Here is a 13,832-nt window from a genome sequence, read left to right as displayed (position 1 = left end):
ATTTGTTGGAATATAGTTTTTCAAAGTATCCTCTTATGATAGTCTTTATTTCTGTGGGGTCAGTGGTAATATCACCTTTCTCATTTCTTATTTTGGGTATTTGCATCTTCTCTCTTTTTCTGTTTGTTAGTCTCGCTAAAGGTTTGTCAATTTTGTTGATCTTCTCAAAAAAGCAGCTCTTGGTCTTGTTTATCTTTTCAAGTGCTTTCTTATTTTCTATTTCATTTAGTTCTGCTCTTATCTTTGTTATTTCCTTCCTTCTTCTTCCTGTTGAATTACTTTGTTGTTGTTTTTTTCTAATTCCTCCAAATGTGCAGTTAGTTCTTCAAATTTTGCTCTTTATTCTTTTTCAATGTATGAATTTATGGCTATAAATTTCCCTCTCAGTACTGCTTTTGCTGCATCCCATAAATTTTGGTATGTGGTGTTATCATTATCATTTGTTTCAAGGTAGTCATTGATTTCTTTTGAGATTTCCTCTTTGACCCACTGTTTTTCTAAGAGTGTGCTATTTAATTTCCATATCTTGGTGTGAACCCTGGGCCTCTTTCTCTTGCAAATTTCCAGCTTCACTCCACTGTGGTCAGAGATACTATTTTGTATGATTTCGATCTTTCTGAAATCATTAAGCCTTTCTTTGTGGCCTAGCATATGGTCTATCTTGGAGAACGATCCATGTGCACTTGAGAAATATGTATATCCTGCTGTGTTTGGGTGTAATGATCTGTATATGTCTATTAGATCCAGCTCCTGTAATATACTGTTCAAATATTTCATTTCTTTAGTGATTCTCTTTTGAGATGTTCTGTCCAGATTTGATAGTGGTGTATTAAAATCCCACACTATAATTGTAGATGCATCTATTTTTCACTTAGTTTTTCCAGCACTTGCCTCATGTATTTAGAGGCACCTTTGTTACAAGCATAAATATTTATGATTGTTTGTTCTTCTTGACAGATTGTCCATTTCACTAATATGTAGTATCCTTCTTTGTCTCACAATTGTTTCACATTTGAAGTCTATTTTGTCTGATATTAATATAGCTACTCCTGCCTTTTTTTGGTTGTTGTTTTCTTTTAAGATTGTTTTCCAACTATTCACTTTCAGCCTCCATGAGTCTCTGGGTCTAAGATGTGTCTCTTGTAGACATCATATAGATGGGTCATATTTCCTTATCCAATGTCCCAGTCTGAATCTTTTGATAGGTTAGTTTAATCCGTTGACATTCAGGTTTTTACTTTAAAGGAATTATTTATGTTAGCCATATTTTGATTGGACTTGTGTTTGTCATATTTTGTTTGTTTGTTTTTTCTTCTCTTTTTGTCTTTTTTGTGGCTCTTACACTCTCCTCTAACTGTGTCTGTCTTGTTTTTTCCTTTCTTCCTGCAGAACTCCCTTTAGAATTTCTTGAAGGGGAGGTTTCTTGTTGGCATACTCTTTCAATTTCTGTTTATCTGTGAATATTTTGAACTCTCCATTGTTTTTCAATGCTAGTTTAGCTGGATAGAGTATTCTTGGTTGGAATTTTTTTTCTTTTAGTACCTTGACTATATCATAACACTGCCTTCTTGCCTCCATGGTTTCAGATGAGAAATCAGCACTTAATCTTATGGAGCTTCCCTTGTATGTGATGGTTTTCTTTTCTCTTGCTGCTTTTAGAATTTTCTCTTTGTCTTGAGCATTGGATAATTTGACCAGTATATGTCTTGGGGTGGGCCTGTTGGGGTTTATGACCAGTGGAGTGTGCTGTTCTTCTTGGATATGTACATCTGTCTCTTTCAGTTGATTTGGGAGGTTTTCAGCCATTATTTCCTGCAGAACTCCTTCTGACCCCTTTCCCTTCTTTTCTCTTCTCCTTCTGGGATGCCTATAAAACGTATGTTTGTGCATTTTGCATTGTCATTCAGTTCCGTATGTCCTAGCTGGATTTTTTCTATCTTTTTTATGATCAATTCTACTCTGTTTGATTTCCGATGTACTGTCTCCTACATCGCTAATTCTCTGCTCTGCCTCTTCTAATCTGCTGTTATTTGCTGTGAATGTATTTTTGATTTCTTGAACTGTGGTGTTCATTCCCATCATATCTGTTATCTTTTGGTGTATTTCTGCTATTTCTCCTCCAACTGTTGTCTTCATATTTTTAACCTCTTCCTTTACTTCATTAAATGTGTCTGTGATATATGTTCTGAGATCTTTAATTACTTGTGCGAAGTTCTGCTCCCCTTCCTCTTTTTAATTTGTTCATTGGATTCAGCCATGTTTTCCTGATTACTGGTTTGGTTTGTAGATTTTTGTTGCTGTCTGGTCATCATTTTATCTTGACAGGTTTAATCAGTTCCTTAGTTTCTTTGTCTAGTCTTGTGGATTAATTAGCTGTTGTTTTTGCGTAGGTGATATATCTTCTCTTTGTCACTTTGTTCTTCTTATTATAATTTCTTATTTCTGCCTGAGTTCACTTTGAAGGAAAGTATTAGGGCCAGGGAAAGGCAATTGTGTAAGCAAGAAAATGTGTAAACTAGTATTGGTAATAAATGTTAACAGAGCAACAATATGAGATCTGGAAGGATGGATATTAGATTCATGTAGGTTGTGTAGAGTTATAGCAGTAAGTAGAGTACCTATAATGAGGTAGTCAACTGAATATGGGAGGGATATGGTATGAATTTAAAAGCTAGTGTTTTCATGAGAGAGGGAAAGAGAAAAGAAAGTCAATAATTTCAAGAGTGGATAAAAGACAGAAAACAAAACAAAGGTGTTAGAAATCAAGAGTTGGACACTTTGGGGATCAAAGAAAGAGAGGTGGAATATAGGAGAGACAGTAGATGATGGAGGATATCAAATTGTAGGGGAAAGGGGATAGTGTATGTAGCCAAAATTAATTCACACAGAAATGAGGCAATGAAGGATGAGGAAACCCAGCAAATGTGAGGTGTTCCCTGCAGCACCTATTGTATAATTAAGATAAAATAAAATAAGAAGGAAATGAGGGACTAGATGGAAAAAAAAAGAGAAGAAAGAAAGAAAAAGGGGGGTGGGTAAATGGAGGGGAGCAAGTAAGGAAAAGAATAAAAGATATAGAACAGCCACAACAGCAACAACAACAACAACAAAAAACCCCTAAATAATTAAAAAAATATATATATCTTGGGGGTACAATGGGAGGAAAGACTAGGCAATAATGCAATGTTAGCCATCAGTACAATAAAAAATAAATAAAATAAATAAAAAATAAAAAACAACAAAACAAGACAAAAAAAACAGATAGGAAAAAATAAAAACATTGAGGGCTAGGATATTCAAGGACCTCCGATGGACCTCAGAGCATGGTGGATTCAGGGATGGAAAGTCTTTGATATTGCAGACTCAAGAGGTGTGAGTCTCTGGGATGTGGGTCACCTGGGTTTAGAGGACACAGACCTGGCAACCTCAAATATGGTTAACAGGGAACCTGGGAGCACCACAGTGCAACACAGCCTTCAGAGAATCCCGCAGCTGGGTGCAAGCCCTATGGGGAAGGTCACATCCGCAAATTCTGACCTATGTGTCAGACACCCACAATTCACTCTCTCACTAGGGTCTTTTCTGTGGCTGTATCACCAATTCGACTTCAGGACACCTCCCACCCTGTAAGCCCCCGAAACAGCCACCTGGGGTTGCCTCTACACTGCAGCCAATTTAATGACACTGCAGATCTGTAGCCAGACCCAGGGGGCGGGGCTCCAGCCAGAAGTGCTGATATCAGTGTCCGAAACTGAAATTCCCATGCTTCACAAAATATTCCCCTAATCTGCTTCCAGACATCTCCCACCCTGCCAGGCCCTGAAACAGCCCCTTGGTGATGTCTCTTTATTGTGAGGGATTTAAGGCCACTGCTGATCAGCAGCCAGCCTTGGGGGCAGGGCTCTAGCCAGAAGCACTATTATTTGTGTCCACAATCAAAAATTCCCTTCCTCACAATAAAACTCCCATCTGTCTCCCCATATCAGTCTGTGAAGGCCTCCTGCCCTGTTAGCCCCCCAATAGCCCACTCAGGGCTTATGAATTCCCCAGTACAGCAGAGCCTCCAGAAATCACCACTGTGGTGCTGGTGCCATGGCTCCGCCCACCCCAGGAGGGAGTGTCCCATGTGCAGCCCCCACCTCCGTGTAAGAGAGCCTCAATTTTATCTTATACATGAATTTTCTCTGTTACCTTCCCACCAAATCGATGTCCAGACACCTTCTGCCCTGCAAAATCCTGAAACAGCCTGGTCCCGAAGAATTTCCAATGCTGCCCAGCCGCTTCTTTGCAGGAGAGATTATCAGGTGCACTCACTCAACCACCATCTTGCCCCCCCCCTTTTCTCCATTCTACAATATGATCTTTTTGCTTAAGTACTCCCATGGAAGATTGTAAGGAAGGCAAAAGACTGTGCCTGTTCTGGATTAATGCATTCAACTTGCACACTTTGATTTTTTTCCTACAAGTTTTAATCCTCATTCTGCTTTTTTGTCAAAACCTGGGATCTGTTTAATTGAGGACCTCCTCATAATAGGGAAAAAATAATTAGACAACTCTTGTGTGGAAATGCCTGCTTTAGGCCTCAGTCAGTTTATATCTCCTAATAATTTTGTGAACCATTCAAAGTTTTAATAGAATCCTTATGAATATGAGCCTTCTGAGGCTTAGTTGTAATTTTATCAACAATAGTCCCAAGATAAGAAATGGGAGTAACCTCTTGAATTTTCTCAGGGACAAATTTTAATCCTGCTGCAGTTAAGCTCTTTTCTAAGGCCTGATATGCTAAAACAAGAGTCTGGGAAGAGGGAGCAACACACAATATATCATCCATGTAATGCATAATATAACAGGAAGGAAAAGCCAACCTGACTGGATCTAAGGTTTTAGCTACAAAATTTTGACATATGGAGGGGTTGTTGGTGGAGGGGAAAGTGACTTTCTAAAGTCAATTAATGAAGGAGCTGAAGGCAAAACAACTTTAGATTTGGTATCACCAAAAGATTGAGTGGGAGGAACTTCCTCACATTCTCTCTCCTTATTCTCCTCCTCATCTTCTGTTTGCAAGGGTTCCAAGACAGATTTGATTATAGTCCAAGTGGGTCAAATAGTAACAGGGAGCAGAACACCTTGTATGTGTATTTTTAAAAAAACTCTTTTTCTGCTCTTTCCCACTTCCTATTCCTAATTCTGCTCTTCCTATTCCTAATTCTACACTTCCTATTGCTGGGAACCATGAGCAATATTTTTCTATAATCTGTAGGAATTTTAAGTATGAGGCTCACTGGCCTTGGATCCTCTGGCCTTGAGGAGTTGCTTCAAGAGACATACAGGAGATATTTTGTTGAACTGCTTCCATTTCCCATTATAACCCTGCAAATATACTTGAGAGTGTCCTTATTTACTGAGGACTTCAAAGGCCTTCTAAATGAGCCAGGGCTCTGTGCCATTACACCAACTTTAGTTTTGCTTGAAGTGATCCTTCTTCCCTTTGAGTCCCTGTTCAGGCACCAGTTGCTGAGACCAGCTCAGCAATAGATTGGCTCAAAGGGAAGATAACACAGAACTTAAGAAATAAAAGAACAGAAAGACACAAGAGAAGAAATAAAGATGGGACCAGGGAACTCACAGCTTCTGGAACTAAGAGCCTTGACCTTACTTTCCACATCATATTTATTAGAAATTACAAAGCAGCAGCTATCTATGTTTACTTTCAAAAGTGTCTGTTTTTGGAACTGCAACATTTAAAGTAATAGGGAACAGGCCATACAAAGTTCAAATGCCTCCTCATGCGAAAAGTTTTCATGCTGACAAGACAGTGTTCTATCTAGTCAAGTCCTGGTCTTCCTAAGCCCACACTTCTTATCTGCATTATGGAAATATTCTAATTTCAAGTCAGGTTCCCAAGCTTAAATTCAAGCCATTTTCTCACAAATCAATTCAGTTTGACTTCTGCAGTAAGGTGCAGTCCTGGACCCAGGAGAGAATGAGGCAGGAGTGATAATCAATCTTGGCATTTCTATGTCCATTTCTCTGGCCCACCTTCCCTCCCTCTCAGGATCCATCTCCCAGATCACATGATAACTGTGGGTTACACATTCTAGGGGTCCTAGAAATGGGGGTAGGGAAAGACCATGGGCCTCTCCCTGATTACAGAAGTTCATCAGGCTTTTTTTCTTGTGATAGGTATTTATTTAATTTTATTAAACAACAAACTTTTTCCTGAAGTGGATTAGCATTTTCATTTCCCACCAGCAATGAATTAGAGATCTAGTTCTCCCACAATCTTGACAACATTTGAAATGGACCATCTTTTTAACTGCCCATTCTAATACTTACACTGTTGTACTACATTATACTTTTAATTTGCATTCCATCATTATTAGACATTGAAAATGTTTGTTTTTTACACTTTTTAAATTGAAGTTAATAGATCACAAAGAATGTTACATTTAAAAACATTATATAAAATGTAAAAAACATAAGAGGTTCCCATATACTCCATTCCCCAATTCCCCACCCCATCATTTTTGTACATTGTATTTTTTGAAGATATATACATCACAAAAAATGTTACTTTAAAAAATGTAAGAGCTCTTTCTGTGCTTAGGACAGCCATGGCTTGTGGTCACAAGAAGCATTTGAAGCATGTAGCAGCTGCAAAGCACTGGATGCTGGACAAACTGACTGGTGTGTTTGCTCCTCGTCCATCCACTGGTCTGCACAAGCTGAGAGAATGTCTCCCATTCATCATTTTCTTAAGGAACAGGCTTAAATATGCCCTGACAGGAGATGAAGTAAAGAAGATTTGTATGCAGCAGTTCATAAAGACTGATGGCAAAGTCCGAACTGATATAACTTATCCTGCTGGTTTTATGGATGTCATCAGCATTGACAAGACTGGAGAGAATTTCCATCTGATCTATGATACCAAGGGTCACTTTGCTGTTCATCGTATTACACCTGACGAGGCCAAGTACAAGTTGTGCAATTTGAGGAAGATCTTTGTAGGCACAAAAGGAATCCCTCATCTGGTGACCTTTGATGCTTGCACCATCCACTATCCTGATCCTCTCATTAAGGTGAACGACACCATTCAAATTGATTTGGAGACAGTCAAGATTACTGATTTCATAAAGTTTGATATGGGTAACCTGTGTATGGTGACTGGAGGTGCTAACCTTGGAAGAATTGGTGTGATCACCAACAGAGAGAGACATCCTGGCTCTTTGATGTGGTTCATGTGAAAGATGCCAATGGCAACAGTTTTGCCACCTGGCTCTCCAACATTTTCATTATTGGCAAAGGCAACAAACCATGGATTTCTCTTCCCTGAGGAAAAGGAATCCACCTCACCATTGCAGAAGAGAGAGACAAGAGACTGGCAGCCAAACAGAGCTGTGGGTGAAATAGTCTTTAGTTAACATGAATGTAGAATGCCATGTGACTAAAAATAAAGCATGATTCATTGTAAAAAAAATATATATATATAAGAGCTTCCTGTATTCCCCCACCCCACACCCCACTCCTCCCACACCAACAACCTCCTCCATCATTGTGGCACACTCATCACATTTGGTGAACACATTTTGGAGCACTGTGGCACCACACAGATAATAGTTTCTCCCTGTAGTTCACAGTCTCCCCTGGTACATTCAGTGGGTTATGGCAGGACATATAATGTCCAGCATCTGACCCTGAAAGGCTTTTTTTCCTGATGCCAGGTGCTGTCTCCACATCCTACAAAGTGTCCAAATGCACCCAAGCTCAGGAATACCTGGAATACCATGGAACCAAGATAGTGGTTCAGAGCAGTCATGGTCACTTTCCTTGTTGGTGGTGCCCATGGGTATGGGCTTATCCAGTGAAGTAATAGGTGCTGCCATGGCCCCACCTGTGAACCCATGAAAATGGTTGGCAAATCTGCAGCATGTGGCCTTCACAGCTCTCTTTAGTGACCTTTAGAATTCTCCTCAGAGAATTCATTTCTGAGGAGATTTATATTCCCAGGGGTGTTTTTCCTTCCTCACAGGAACACAGGACACACCAGTATTCCAGAGCTTGTCTGGAGATCACTAGGCATCACTATTCCCCTCTGAGGGTGAAGTTTACTTGCTCTCTCCTCCAGATTCTCCACCACTGCACCAAGTAGGAGTTTCTTAGGGATCTCCCTCGGGTCTACCATTTTCTTTTCCTAGGTGTGTATTTATAAGTACCAGTCATTTTCCTGTGTGAAAAATTTCCCAAAATGCATATTCCATCAAAGTATTTTACACATTTCACCTTTTTAAAATGTTGAAATGGGTAGAATGCCATACCAGCAGCAGTAGAAATCAGGTTTGTCCTTCAGAAAGTGGTTTAGCAGAGGGATTTGAAACCACCACCTGTACACCTTGAAGTCAATGAACTTGCCCATGGGATAGCATTGAAGATAATCCACATGGTGGAGCAAGCCACATGCCCAAGAAGCTTGTCACTCTGAGCAGGGGTCACGGAAGGTCTGGTCCACATGCAGCTCTGCCACCGACCACCTGTGACCACCATATCCTTCTGTTTCATCATCTGACAAATAGATGTGCTGATGGTAGTGCCACCCTGGAAGGCTGAGAAGGAAGAGTTTTCACATGTAAAGAAGGCCCTGGGAGGATGTGCTGGAATGGGTGGTGGAAGCAGGGGAGGTGTTACTTTAGTAAAATGGTGTAGTGAGCCTATAAATCCAACAGAGACAGAAGAGCCAAGTAAAGCATTGTAAGCACACTTGGTGTTCCCATTGACCTTTAAAATAAATATTGACTCTGAGCCACCAGAAAACAATATACCATTTATCTCTTGCCTAAAATTTTGTAACTACATGGAAAAATAAAGATGTGATATTTAGTATTTTTAAGCATATTAATTTTATATATAAGTCTGGGATAATGATAAATGGGCATATAAACATGAATTGTGGCTAGAAGGAAAAAAGTGAACAAACCATTTTAACACTTCTGAGGTGACGAAATTATAGGGATTATTTTCCTTTGCCTTTGAGCTCCATGAGTTTGACTGATGCTTGTATAAGAATGATGACTCAAGTAGTCTCTTAAATTTTTCTTTTAAAATATTTGCTATAGTTTGAATTTAGTTAACTTAATTCTGATATGTCACAGGTATTAACCATGGACCTGTAATAGCTCATGTAATTGGGGCTCAGAAACTGCAATATGATACCTGGGGCAACATTGTAAACATGGCCAGTAGAATGTACAGCACTGAAGTCCTGGATAAAATACAGGTAATTCCATCTGCTCTGACATCGTCAGCTGCTACTGTTCTATTGGAATCATAAATAAGTGTTCTAATGATGGTAATATTTAAACAAAGGAAAGAAATTAAACCTGGTTATTTAGTCAAATCTTTGTTATTGGTAAATCTTAAATAGTTTCTGGAGTAACTTTAACCAAAAAAAATGCAATAATAAAAAAACTATTGCAAAGCTAAAACCAAATGTCAGAATAGCCGCTGATATGGTAGATGGCAGCCTTGAACAGGAAGTGAGGATGAAGCGTCTTCCTTCTCTCTGGCCCCAGTACCTTGCAATGAGATTTTCAAGTGTTCCCCAACACCACAAATGACCCCCACCTTTCTCTTCCGGGGTATGGATTGTGAGGAGGAGTGAAGGAACAGGCTGGGAGCGGTGACAGATATGAGATGGCAGTTCTGAATGGGCCTAGCAGGAATGACTGGAAATTGCTTGAATCCACGCAAGGGAGTGAAAAGGAAAATCTGAAAAGTTAAAAGCAGTGATTGGAGAAAAATAATGCTATTTAATGTCAATATTCCTTTAATCATTAAATCAATCATAACCATGGTTTAAAAAGCTACAATGATAATAATAATACATTTTTCTCTTTATTTTTTATGTTACATTCAAAAAATATGAGGCTCCCATTTACCCCCCACCCTTCTCACCCCACTCCTCCCACATCACCACCCTCTTTCATCATCATGGGACATTCATTGCATTTGGTGAAAACATTTTTGAGCACTGCTGCACCACATGGATAATGGTTTACATTGTAGTTTACACTTTCCCCAGTCCACCCAGTGGGCCATGGCAGGACATACATTGTCTAGCATCTATCCCTGCAGTACCACCCAGGACAACTCCAAGTCCTGAAAATGACCCCACATTATATCTCTTCTTCCCTCTCCTTACCCTCAGCAGCTACCATAGCCACTTTATTCACATCAATTCTACAATTTCTTCCATTACTAATCACAATAATTTGATAGTAGAGTATCAGTAAGTCCACTCTAATCTGCACTCTATTCCTCCATCCTGGGCACCCTGGAATGGTTATGTCCACTCCACCTCTAAATCAAGAGGGGACTTAGATTCCATGAGGATGATAAATGCAATTTTCCTGCTTGCAGTTGTAGGCTCTCTTGGCTCCCATGTATGGTGGTTGGCCTTCTTCCCTTCCCTGTTAGCTGTCTGGGGTAAGTCCAATAAGCCAGAGGGTAGGACTGGCAAGTCTCCTGAGGTTCAGGGCATGGCTATCACATGGACAGTCAGAGATTCAGGTCTCCTGAGTATACACCAACCCCAGCACCAACCACAGGTCCAGTAAAAGTGACAGAAGAGGCATGTGTAGAAAGGTCACATCTCAGTCCAGCTCCATCACACTCAGAAACAAAAACTCCAAAGTAGGGCCAAATGACATGGCACTGAACTCCAGAGTCATCTGCCAAGACCATAGAATCTGTGGGTCTCTGTAGTACTCAGGAGAGCCAGTACCTGGGGTTGTATCTACTTTGACTGACTATGGGAACTTGCTGAGACATGCATAAGTGTGACCCCACTGAAGACCTCCTGACTCTTTTTTGGAGACTCATAGCCATATAAATTCATTTGTCCTTTCCATTTCCCCCTTTTATTCAAGGTCAGAAAGCAGTTTTTAACACCTGATATTACATGTAGGTGGAGATATTCTGCTGGTCTGAATTGACCCTTTTATTCAAGGTCTTATCCTAGTTACATCATCAGCTGGTGCTTGGTAGTAATCCCTTGGTGCCAGGGAGGCTCATCCCCAGGAGTCATGCTCCATCCTGGTGGGGAAGGTAATGTGTTTCCATGCTGAGTTTGGCTTAGAGAGTGGCCACATTTGAGCAAAATGGAGGCTCTCAGGAGGTAAATCTTAGGCACCCTGCAGCTCTAGGCCTAGTTCATATTTCAGGTACACAGGCTCATAAGCATAGTCATCTGTATCAAGGGCTCATAAGAGGACCACCCTTCTTTATTGGTCTTTGCCATTGAACTTTGGGGATTGTTGCTGTTCTTTTGGGGATTGTGATAAACCTCCCCAGGCTAGGAACTAAGCACTACCTCAGGTGTCATTTTTAAATGTAACTACTATGAAAATATCCAAACATTTTTCTGTACCCTGTATACATGTCCTGGAGAGCTCCCAACTATGTTCTCCCCATCAATAACACCTCACACCAGTGTTCCTCCCCTGCTATAGCTTAACCTCTATGGTCCAAAATACCTTCAAAAATGAAGCCTAATATATTGGCAAGTTCCATTAATAGTAAAATGAAATGGGTTTAAAGGTTCAATATAGAATACATACTAATTTAGAAAAATTGAATAAAGAAAAAATAAATTGGGTATCAACAAATGAAAAATGAAAAAGCTTTTTTTTTTTTTTTTTTAGATTTTGGATTTCATTACTGCAATAGGTTTTGGCCTGTATGTACAGTAAGGAAATTTCTTTCATTTCTTCCTCAGTGTATACATCCTTTCCTTTTATTCTAATTATTAAGTTTGTCTTCACAAAAGTTTTAGATCACAATAATTCACATATACAATATAGGTTACTCCCACATATCCAACATCAAACACTGTCCCTTCCCCAGCAATGATCTTTTTACATGTTCATATTATATTTGCTGCAGCTGATGTACAGATAGTGAAACATAACTTTCAAACAAGATTCCATTTGGGTTTATATTTTAGACTATACAATTTAATAAATTTTTAGTTATCTTATGTTTTACATTATGGTTTACATTTTAGCCTATAGACTTTTATACATTTTGGGTATAATGTAATATGTCCTATATCCACCATTGCATGATCTTGTGGAACACTTCCATGGCCCCACAGTTACACTGATTCATCTATTCAGTATCTGTCTCCCCCTCCCCTCAGGGCCCACAGTGACAAAGAGTCTTCATTAATTGAAGGGCCATATTCACAGATACTTGCAACAATGCTGAGGGCTTGACATCCTCGACTGCCCTCAGCCACTGGGAATCACCAATTCTCTTGAGAGATACAATTCCCTCTGTTTGAGAACATCAGTCCTCCACAGGATGTTGGTATACCTTTATACTAATTGTATGGACCTCCATCCAATGATATAATCCACTATGACAAAATGAGCACTCACACACTCCCTAGAAGCCTGTCCTGTGTCAGATGTCCCCACTTAAACAGCTTAAACAGATAACCATCCTTATTATATTTTCTAAAGAGTTTTCTCAACATTATAGTTTCAACCACATACAAAAAATATGGAACATTTCATGAATTGTGTGTCATCCTTGTGCAGGGGCCATGCTAATCTTCTCTGTATCATTCCAATTTTAGTATGTGTGCTGCCAAAGCAAGCACAATAATAATAACATTGTAGGAAAACAGTGTTTCCTAATTCATTTGAATGATCACACAAAAAATAAATCTATTAGAACAATGCTGAAACTGTTTCCCACTGCTGGGATATGATGGTGGGCAATCTGCAATGGAATAATGACAGAGTCAAGGGGGAACAGGAAAGAAGACAAAGGAGGTGATGACCACGACAGCAAATATTCCCTTCATGTGTACTTTAATTACCTCTACAACCACTTCGTGTGCAGCAGCAAGGTAGCCACTGAGCTTAGAGAAGCAAGCAAATCAAACTTGTCTCTGTCTTCAGACAGTGTATATTCTATTGAAGACAAGAGAGAGGCAGTCGCAAGTCTATGTACAACTGAGCTGTTGATAGCTGTGACATATGCTAAAGCAAGGGGCTAGCTCTGGTCTGGGTGACTTACAAAGGATTTGAGTGCTGGCCACTGGGCTGCCTGTAGCTCACAAGCAGGGGAGCTGTGATTCAGCTCACCAGGTAGACGATAGCAGATGACAGCAGAGCCAGTTGCGCCTTTACTTCTGGTCAGGGTGCTTGAAGGCCAGAGCTCTTTCCTTCCTCTCTCCATCTGGACCCCCTCATTTAACCAGGTCCTGGTGACCAGACTCTAGGGATCTCTGCCTGAGCATGCTAACCACTCCTATGTCTGGGGCTGCTCCAGCAATCCTGGCCACCCCTGGCTCTTCTGCTGGGCTGGAGAGAGAGGGATGTCCATGTCAAGAGCACATGCTATGCCCATCCCAGCTGCAGGACAGCCTCTGCCCCACAACACGCCAGAATATTCTCAAGCAAGAGGTTGGCTTAATATCCTGCACAGGTCTCCAAGCAGTTTGCAACCACTCAGGATAAGACTCAGAAGCCATTTAAGAGGAGCTGGCCAGGGAGAGCACTTGCTCTCCCATGGGTCAGTAATTAAAATGAGTTTAAGATTGAGGGGTTCTCCAAGAGGAGACAGGCCATCATAAAACTCTATGTGATTTAGTGTTGATTGGCCACCTGGACTGTCCCCATGCACCTTCATCCCCAGGAGGAAATAAGACAGGATCCTGCCTGCCCAAAATGGAATGTGCATGCAGGCCTGGGTAGTGGATTCTCCCAGTGGCCGGAAGGCTTGCATCTGAGTTGATTTTAATCTCCTGAGGGTTTAGCTTGCTCTCA

At 40.4% G+C, this 13,832-nt stretch overlaps 1 non-coding gene and 1 pseudogene across 1 annotated transcript; one reads left to right on the top strand and one right to left on the bottom strand.

The window, feature by feature from the left end:
- Positions 1-6,614: 6,614 nt before the first annotated feature.
- On the top strand, positions 6,615-7,471 carry LOC101419216 (small ribosomal subunit protein eS4, X isoform-like; annotated as a pseudogene).
- Positions 7,472-12,552: 5,081 nt separating this feature from the next.
- Positions 12,553-12,658, bottom strand: LOC131276472 (U6 spliceosomal RNA). Its single transcript, XR_009183945.1, has one exon. It is a non-coding gene; the product is annotated as a U6 spliceosomal RNA (small nuclear RNA).
- Positions 12,659-13,832: the final 1,174 nt, after the last annotated feature.

The sequence above is a fragment of the Dasypus novemcinctus genome, chromosome 28 (genome assembly GCF_030445035.2).
Source record: "Dasypus novemcinctus isolate mDasNov1 chromosome 28, mDasNov1.1.hap2, whole genome shotgun sequence".
Lineage (NCBI taxonomy): Eukaryota > Metazoa > Chordata > Mammalia > Cingulata > Dasypodidae > Dasypus > Dasypus novemcinctus.
Note: the sequence above shows the minus strand (reverse complement) of the source record. Positions and strands in the feature narration are given on the sequence as shown.